This window comes from Aythya ferina (genome assembly GCF_964211825.1).
Source record: "Aythya ferina genome assembly, chromosome: 11".
In the NCBI taxonomy this organism is placed as follows: Eukaryota; Metazoa; Chordata; class Aves; order Anseriformes; family Anatidae; genus Aythya; species Aythya ferina.
In genome coordinates, this window is record NC_140307.1 from 6,692,844 (window position 1) to 6,702,360 (window position 9,517).

At 40.6% G+C, this 9,517-nt stretch overlaps 1 long non-coding RNA gene across 3 annotated transcripts; it reads right to left on the reverse strand.

The window, feature by feature from the left end:
• Positions 1 to 688: 688 nt before the first annotated feature.
• On the reverse strand, positions 689 to 4,670 carry LOC311442980. Of its 3 annotated transcripts, XR_014696998.1 has the most exons (4): positions 4,294 to 4,670; positions 4,131 to 4,157; positions 3,870 to 3,955; positions 3,270 to 3,753 (listed from the first exon to the last, which is right to left on the reverse strand). It is a non-coding gene; the product is annotated as an uncharacterized lncRNA (long non-coding RNA). The 3 variants fall into 3 exon arrangements; XR_014696996.1 differs by lacking the exons at positions 3,270 to 3,753; positions 4,131 to 4,157 and adding an exon at positions 689 to 1,678; XR_014696997.1 differs by lacking the exon at positions 4,131 to 4,157.
• Between the last annotated feature and the right edge of the window lie 4,847 nt (positions 4,671 to 9,517).

Sequence of the window (9,517 nt, forward strand, 5' to 3'; positions counted from 1 at the left end):
CACTGTCACACTCCGGAAAATGTTCTTGGCCAGACTCATCCGTGGCTGATGATGCAGCAGAAGGCAATGTTCCCTGGAGTCAGTAAGAATTTGTCTTCCAGGTGGCGGGGTGGTACAAGAAGTGATGGTGCCATCTTTTGTGTAGGAAGTCACACCAAGCTCTCACACAGGCACAGTTGCTGGTGATACACGCTACTTCTGCCCAGCTCTGAGCATCAGTCTTAGTGTGTCAGCCCAAAGTTCATCCCTGGGATTACATTGTGGCCCTTTACTTTGTTTTTCTTTTTTTTTTCTCCCCTCTCTCTGCTCACCCCCCTTCCAACAATCACTTTCTACTTCATAAGTAACTTCATGTAATAGCAAAATGCAGCAGAAGTTTATATGCAAGTTTTCCATGTGTTTTGGACCATGGGGGCTGTAAGCGCTTTGAAAGCACCTAGGGTTCTAACCAGACACAAAACAGCTGTTCCCTTGCACTTCTTGCTAGATAATAATTTGAAGGACCCAATACTTATAAATCACATTGGCTACCTAATAAACAAATTATGTACGAAGATACTCAACAGCATCTTGAAATCTAGCCCTGTGTGCACAGCCTGTCTTCCTGTCGAGCCTTTTATTTACTGTCCACGATGATATTCTCTGTGGATCTTGAACTTTTGCATGAATGCTTTCAATCTGCCGTTCATGCTTCCTTTACTCAGCACAGTCATATTTTGTTCTCTGGATGTTATGTGCAGCATGAATCTGTCTCGTGACACTGGTCCCTGAATTTATTGAAATTACTGGTGTATCTATTTGCAGAATAGACTTTATCAAAATTTCTGACCTGGTAGCAACGTGTCTTAGGACTTTTCTGGATTAGCCTGGATCTTCCTCTTGGAAGTGACTCTCGTGTGTGATTTTTACAGTGAGTTTGTAGTATTAGAGTCTGTAATACACATTGCAGCTGCTGGTGAAAGACCTGCCATGTACCACTGTGGGCAATATTCTATCAAGCTAAGATAAGGGTCTTTCTTCATGGGACAGTTTTAAGCTAAATATAGAGCAGATAATTTTAAAAAGTGTCCTCTGCTCTCCACGAAAGAACCAAGACTATTAGCAAACACAAAGTAGGAGCAGTGCAGGCAGAAGGAGGAGCTGCATTGACAGTGTCTGTTGTGCTGTTGCATGCCAGCTTCTCCAAAGGAAAGCAGCTCCCATAGGCTAGTTTTTAGGTTTTTTTTGGCCAGAACTGGATTCTCTTGCCCCATCAACTAATGCGTGATATCAGTTCAGTTCAACAGCAGCTTCTTCTTAGCAGCTACCAGTGCTGTTGGGTGTTACCTTATATACTTATGTAATTTCAGTTGAGCTAACTTGATGTAAAAGAACACCCTTTTGTCACCTTAGCTATACCAATGCCTTCGGGCACCATAAGGTCAGTCACCATCTTTTTGACTGATTACATATCCCTGAGCTGAATAGTGATCTCCTGGGTTCACCTTAATAAGCAATGACGTGCCTTCGAAAACTGGCAGCAACATGAGAATATAGCGAGTATTTTTGCCAAAAATAAATGTTTCTCTTGGGTCTCATACTCTGCTATAAGCTCTTGCAGTAGTTGACTTCCAGCATTGTTGACAGCCTTTGGTCCTCAAGAGGTTCATACACAGCTTATGAGAAGCAAGTAGAGACCCTAGGAAAGAAGTTGGATAATTTTACTTATTTCATTCTAGAGGATGGTGATTAGTCCTCACCGTGCTTTATTGCTTCAACTTTGAGAGGTAGCAGAATCCCTATATTCCTCTGAGTCTGTGAAATCAAGTGAGACTGAAGTGTCTGTAACACCCTGTTGTAATAAATAATGTCGGAGTATACTAAATGGAATTTAAGGCAACGGTCATCTGTCATAAACACTTGAACCGAGTGCAAGACGACCTTTATGAAGGTACTACAATAGGCTGCAGACCATGCTGCTGCTGATTTCTTGAGGAACTGTAGGCATCCAAGGACCCTCGTAGTCCTGCTGCAGCTTTTTTTGTCTTTAAGGCCTTAGCTGCAGGAAATTCCTCTTATGAAGGGCCCTTACAGCATTTGCTATGAAGGAGTCTAATCTCTCTGAAGTAATGATAAAAATGCAGGACTGAGGAATGCAGAGGAGATGGTAGTTGTTGACCTCACTGGAACTCGGATAAGTCAGTGGAAGATAAAGAGAACTGCACCGACCTCCAATATAAAAACAGGGCGATGCAAGGAAAGGTCAAAGAATTAAAACAAGTCATTTGATAGCACCTCAATAAGGCGGCAAAGAGTTTCTCTACTTGACCTTTAAATAAGCAAGGCCAATTGGGGAAAAAAATTGCCAATTCCTATCGCTTTACAGTAAGTAATGGAGCCCACAGTTTTGGATGCCGTAAAAGAACAGATCTCCTGTGACCGACCCCTCAGCAGAAAAGCAGGATATGAGAGAGGAGGGTTTTACTAAAGGAGATTTGCAAGCCTATTATCTTGATGCTTCTCAAACACAGCCCCATCTGAATCCAATTCTAGAGCATTTAATGAACATGGAGAAAACGGAGCAAAATGAAGAGCAACAACAAGAAAAGTCTAACAGATTCCTATAAAAACTGTTTTCATGCTCCACTTTTCATTGACATTTTAAGAAGAAAATAATTGGGTTACAGAAAATGCCCTGAAAGCTCCAACATGAATGTTTGCTGTTTAGGTAGAGTGACCTGCAGGTGAGCACTCAGCAGTTAGTTTCCATTTAAAAAGAGCCACAATTTCTCTCTCCTACATTTGCAGAGTGTGAAGAGTTGTCTGCAAGCAAAGAATGACATTCTGCTAATGCTGAGGGGAAGTATAGCAGAGAATGGCATGGCTAGTTCAAGTGAATTAAAAGATAGTTGATCTCTCACTATTCATTTAAAATTCCCTCCCTTCTAGATTAAGAAACTAGTCCCATACGTAAGAGGGGGCATCAAGAGTTTGGACTCATTCCCCCACTAAAATTGTTTATTTACCCAGGGGAGACCACACGCACTTAAGAAATTTACTGACATGGCCTAACCTAGTGAAACAAATAGTCTTGAAAAATTGTTTTCAGAGATATTTAGTGGCATTTGATGCCATAAAACCACCACAACTATTATCGTCACCACAAGGAGGAGAATTATGTCCCATTGCCAACCCCAGCTCCCTAATTTCTTCTTCTGGTCTGCGCAGGAGATACATGAGTAATGACAGCCACTTGTGAATATCATCCAGTATCAACCTTCACAGCTGTATCTTGGCTTCTTTTCTGGTGTTCAAAGTCTCTTTTCTGAAAACATCCTGACTATCAATTACAGAGGATATGTTTGGTTGCATAATTATGGATGAAGGACAGTTGTACAGAAGGCAACATATATATCTATGCTAATATAAAAATCTCCCTGTAAATCAATCATAAATGTCTCTTCAATGATTTATGACTAGTATGTGGAAGCTGAGAGATAGCTTTGAATGCAGATTTTATTATAAATTATTTCCTAGAATTTTTGTCCTAAAGGCAATCGGTTACTATTATTAATAGTCTGTGTGCATCATATTGAAGCGAAATAGAGTACAATGTCTTAAGACAATAAATAACATCAACAAACTTTCTTGTACAACTTCCTCTGTGTGGATATATATCATTAGTCTTTTCCCAAGCAGAAGATTCTTGATTCTTTCCTGTCTTAAAACCAAAGAAAAATTGCAGTTCTGAAACAGCGCCGTGAAGTTGTACTTCTGCTAAGAGAAGGAGAATCAAGCTCTTTTCATAAATAAACAAATAAATAAATAAATCAGCTTTTGTAGTATTCAACTTTGTTGTTTTACATAAATTGCAGCAGTGCTGAACTGACCTGTTGGGATCGAAGTTCCAGAGGCCCCACTCTGCCAAGTACAAAGTCTGTCTCCACTCTTGTCTTTGTAGATATTCATTTACCACCTGCACCATACGATATGGTAACGATCATTCACTGATTTTCACTGCAGTCATTCAATTACATCAACATATTTTTTCTTGATCAAGCTGAGTAGACTGCCAGTGAACTAATGCTGCGGTTTGCCAAAATAGCTCATTACCAGGTCTGATCAAAGTATTTATATCATATTTTCCTTACCGTTGTTTTTAGTGAGAGTTGCTTTCCCTGTAATAAACATGCATATTTGTGTGAAACATTTTGTTTGTGATTTTTTTTACTGAAAGCAGTATATTTTGTTTACTTGATTTTCTGTCACAATTATTCTTTCAGTAAATAAAAACTACAATGTTGATTTTCATACCTTTTATCTATCTTTTCCTCTGTGTTTATCAGAGAAATTCATTGAAAAATGTAAAAACATATCCATTCTAAGCTTCAAAATGGAAACGGAGACATCAACATTTTTGTCAAATTGCTTTTTCTATCTTGACTAATTAGCCAGCTGTAAGGGCAGAAAGTATCTTATAGCTCCCTGTGTATTATGAATTAGTGTAATACTGCTGACATTACCCAGGGAAACCATAATGGTTTTCACATCCTACTGAGCTTTTTGTGGTTTTATTTTTCCTAATAGCAGCATTAGAGGGGCACATTTACTTGCTTGACCTGATTTATGAGTACATTTTATTTGTGGGGAGATTAAATTCTGGTGGGTTGGATCTGTTTGGGTTTCCTCGATAGCCTCTGATTAGTTTTGGTACCAGTAGCCCTTGCAGTAAATCAGGTGTCTCAGCTGATTGACAACAAAGTATGGCTGTGACTCATTACCTGGTAGACGAGCCCTTGCTCGTTTGGTAACTCATTAAACTGAGAAGATTATTTACAATATTTGCAGCCACCCCAGCCATGGTGGCACTTAGGGCACTCAAAATTTCTATATAAAATGTGAAATATTTGATAGTTCATAGATGACTCATTAAGATCTGAACTTCAAGACATGCTTTTCTGAGGACAGCTCATCTGGGTGGTGAATGTGACCCTCACTGAGCTCCAATGGTCACCTGGCAGCATGAAGAATGTCCCCTGCCTTTGTCCAAGGTTAATGTATGTGAGGTTTTCTTCGAAACTCAGTATCTCTGCAGTTCTTTAACCTGCACACTGAAGTGCAACAAAGAAAGTGCATCCCTAAAGACACGCAGGTCCCAGCTGCCATGCTCATTTTTTTGGAAGTCAGCCACGTAGGCCCTGTAGAAACTGCACAAGGACAGGCTTCAAGGTGGAGGTGGCGTGAGCGCTGCTGAGATAAAGAAGTCCCTGAGCCTGGAAACATGCCTAAGACGAGCCTGAGGGCAAGATAGTGCCTGATGCTTGCAGAGCATCTGAAGTCGCTCCTAAAAGAGGAAAATTGCAGCAGCAAGTTTAGTGGTTGATCATCTCTGTTATTAAACATCATCAACATTTCATTAAATTTCTTTCTTTTTATCATGTTTTGGTGTTAATGCTAGTAAAATTTTAGTGCTCAAATACACTCCTTGACTCCATGAACTGTCATGCCATTCCTAAAAACTCACAACCGTACCAGCGCATCTACACTTCAGCAGCAAAACCAGTCCCCAAATTACTGTGTCCACCTTTACGGCCCTGCCAGGAGGATCCTGGCCCTTCTCATTGTGATATTTGTTTTATCGTCACTTGGATGTCTAGTCTGTCACTCGGACGGCAAGCAATCCGAGACAGGGTCTGTACTCATGTTTTCCATTAAGCGGCGAGCACACAGCAGAGGCAGAGGGGGATATTAAATAATAATGACAATAATAATACATCTGATAGAGTTCAGTTCCGCTTTAGCACTAAATGGAAAGCTGAAAGCCTCCCTATGGATCTTTTCCATCTTGAGCATCAATGAGTGTAACAGATGCATCAGTTTTAAATCAGCGCCTTGCATGACAAATAATACTGATCCATGTGGTTAGGAAATCTGGGCCTAACTGGCACAGTTTGGTTGGCTGCAAATGATGCTGCTGTGTTTGCAATGTCACCTATAAAATCTATAGATGGGGACCACTTTTTTAACTGGAGCAAAACAATGTAGATTTCTTGAAATGGCACGAGTCCTTTACCTCCAACTTGATAGGACTCTTATGAAATAAAAATAAAAATGATGAAAATAAGACTTTCTTTTATGATTTAAAAAACACCTGCAAACAGGAAAGGATTAGTAAAAACCAAAAGAGGAATGAGGAAACAACTGACGATGAAAACCACTGATCCATTTAAATACAGATGAAACGATTTGGCCATGCACTGGGAAGGAATATTAAACAGATACAAGCTATTAATTTTCACTGAGGGTCAGCTTGGGAGCTCGAGTAGCAGGCAAGATTCAAGTTAACCCTTCACAGCAGGGAGGATCTCACCATAAATCACAGGTTCTTCCTGAGCTCACAGACATTGCAATTTGGGGTCAATTGTGTTAAAGTGCAAGGAGGGGTACATCTTCCTTGTGTCCTACCAGCATTGTGCTCAACATGCCAATCTCTGCTGGGGGCTGCTGATACAGCTCCTGTAATATCTGGGAAATGTTTTGGACAGGTGGTAATGTTTGTAGAAAGAAGGGACCATTTTGAAAGTGGAAACTCATCAAAAATTACCAGGAAAGCTAGCAAATGGCAAAATCGGGATGAAGAAATATCGATCCCTCTCATTTATTTCTTACAGGTCCAGGGGGAAAGGCTGTGTGGTGAGACCAGTCTCCATGAAACATGCAGTTTCTGTTATTAGGGCTTCTCCTGGGAGCAGAGACCTTCCAGCTCATAGGTCAGCATCATACATTGCAAACTCCCTGCTGGCTGGACTCTCCCGGTGGTTTTTAATGGCTTCAGAATTTGAGCATCCTCCATGGTGAGCTGAACAAACATGAAACTTGTATAAGACTTCAGGAGGTCACTGGCTTATCTTTAATTTTGAGGTACAAACTCTCTGCTCAGTTTTGTTGGAGGGGAAGAAGGATGCTGGGAAAATATGGGCACTTAATGCGAGGAATTTCAGCCTTGATGCATTTATTCTGAGCACTCCTCCTATAACAGAGCACTTACCACCTCTCAGCTGCCTACCCAGCCAACTTTTTGTCCTTGTCCTTAAAAAAAAATAAAATAAAAAATTAAACTGTACAAGAAATCACTGCATTTGTCCACAGGGGACAATAAATGCAACTCTACTCAAACCTTACTACTCTTTCAACTATTCCATTCCCTACTGCTAAAAATAACAACATGAATGCCTTTACATCAGTCTTTTCTATTACGATTAAGACTGTGCCAGTCATAAAGGTCACCATAAGATAGACTACAGACCACAAATCCCCACCTGCCAGCATGACCAACACGTTAAACATTGGAGTGCAGCTTGGTCAAGTGACTAGTCTAGAGTGAGAAATGAAATCAATACCCACTCTGGTGAGAAATGTTAAAGATGAGCATCCACCGTCGGCTATATTCAGGTGGCTGAGAGACTGGAGTGCCTTGTTTTCATGTTTTTACCCTAGAAGTTACCTTAAAAATCACCCCTGAAACTCTGTATCAATGGCAACTTACTCCTGCAAGCCTGTCTTTGAGTTTATCCAGGCATTCCTGCCGGGAAGGACCTGCTCTGCCTGGCTGTACTGGGGAAGATTTGGGTTGCTTCTGCCTGTGAAAAACTCTCCAACAAAACTGTTGTAGCTGGTCGAGGGGGATTGTATTTCTATCCCTCACAAGAGAAATATTCCAGGTATAGCTAAATGCATTTTTAATGATCCAAATGCAAGTCGTGTGGAGTAAAAGCCCTTATGCCCCCCTGTTCTCCCTTCCCAACTCTCTCTGTTGTGTCATATCCTTCCAAGACAAAAGGCTTGTAAGTGAAATATATTGTGCATAAATCCTAACAGTAACTGCTTTTCCTAACGAAATCCTTTAACCATGTTTGTAATGTGTTCAGCACCAAAACACACGGCAAATCCGTCAATGGTGATTTCAATAACCTCTGCCACCATTATACTATGTTACATCTTATTGAATCTGATTTAACCATAGGTGTTTATAGAGGGCAGGTTGATCTCTGTCTCCATAACTATTTTTCAGTTGTATCATTCTCTATTTGGTCTTTGAAGGCAGCTCGATTTTCTTCTTCTACATTTTATTTTGCTTTCAAAGTTGCCTCAGTCAAGCAAACAAATGGGAGTTCAGATTGATCTTATTTCTGTTTACAACAGGTTGATCTTGAGTTCAGAAGTATCACCATTTAAAAAAGAACTGAAGTTTTAGTCATGAATACTGGAGTGTGTTTTATGTGCAACCTTCTGGTCTTGGAAACAAAGAGAAAAACTGAAGCGTTTAGCAAGTATGCTCCTTGAATATGTATTTTCAGGTCAGCCTTAAAGGCAGCCTCTTCTTCACAAAAGCAAATCCAAAACTGAAGCTGTAAGTCCCGACACATTCTTAAAACTTGGCCCTGTCTGAAAAATAATTAATAAGAAGAAATAAAATTATGTTTGTGTAACCTTTCCATAGAAGATACGTCTAATTGGTACAGATATCAGTGCAAAGAGAAGCACTCGGGAGAAGCTTTGATTACAATTCACATTGGGACACTGCTTACTAAAGGGCAATCACTTCTTTCATTAATTGCTTTAAAAATAAGATTTAGAGAAAGCTTCTTATGAAATAATTATGGGACTCTAATGATTCCTGTTGCAATCTATGGCAATGTTTCCATTGAATTCAGTGGGAGAAAGTTGTACCCTCTCTTTCAACAGCAGCAAGCAAAGCCACAGCTTGGATAAGCCCGTTTGTTTCACCTGGGTTTGGTTTTAAGGAAATTGGCTGCTGAAGAGGTGAGTGTGGCAGAGAACTGCCAAAGCTGCAGGTCTGGTTCTGGCTGCTGAATGGAAAACACATGCATAGCAAACACCTCAAAAAGTGCAAGAGAGAAAATTAAGTCTGGATATGTTTCATCTCTCCAGGCAATTTTTCTTCCTAGGTTACAAGAATCTATTCTTTTCGGTTGTTTAATAAAAAAAAAAGTCACAGAGTGTAATTGTTAAAATGAGCAGTGGGAAATGCAACAGCCTGACAAGAAATTACATGTCTTATTTATCTCCACCTAAGTTGCTCCTCCAGGAGGTGCGTGCTGGTGAAATGTATTGCATTCGAACGTGCGCCTCCGATGCTTGTCAGAGTTATTTCCCCATGGCTCTGCAGCAGTTTCTTCCCCACCGTTAAGTCCTGCAGGTAAATACAAACCCAGGCCTGGACTACCTATGGTCTTACTAGAGCCTTGTTCCTCCCCTGCCCTTGCTATTAATGCTGAGGCAGGAATGAAGCAAACGAGGCAGAACTGGAGTTCTGTGGGTGGCCTCCTGGCTGTAGGAAAAATTAAATCAAAGCTCAAGGAGTAGATATCCCTGGGGAAGAGGGTTGGTGCTTACAAGCTTTCTCTGCAGATGCTTGAAAAACTGCCAGAGCACGATGCACAGCACGCAGTCCAAGATCAACGGGCTTTGGCTGGAGTATAGACCTGGAGAGGTATGACAAGAAGAAAATAACATT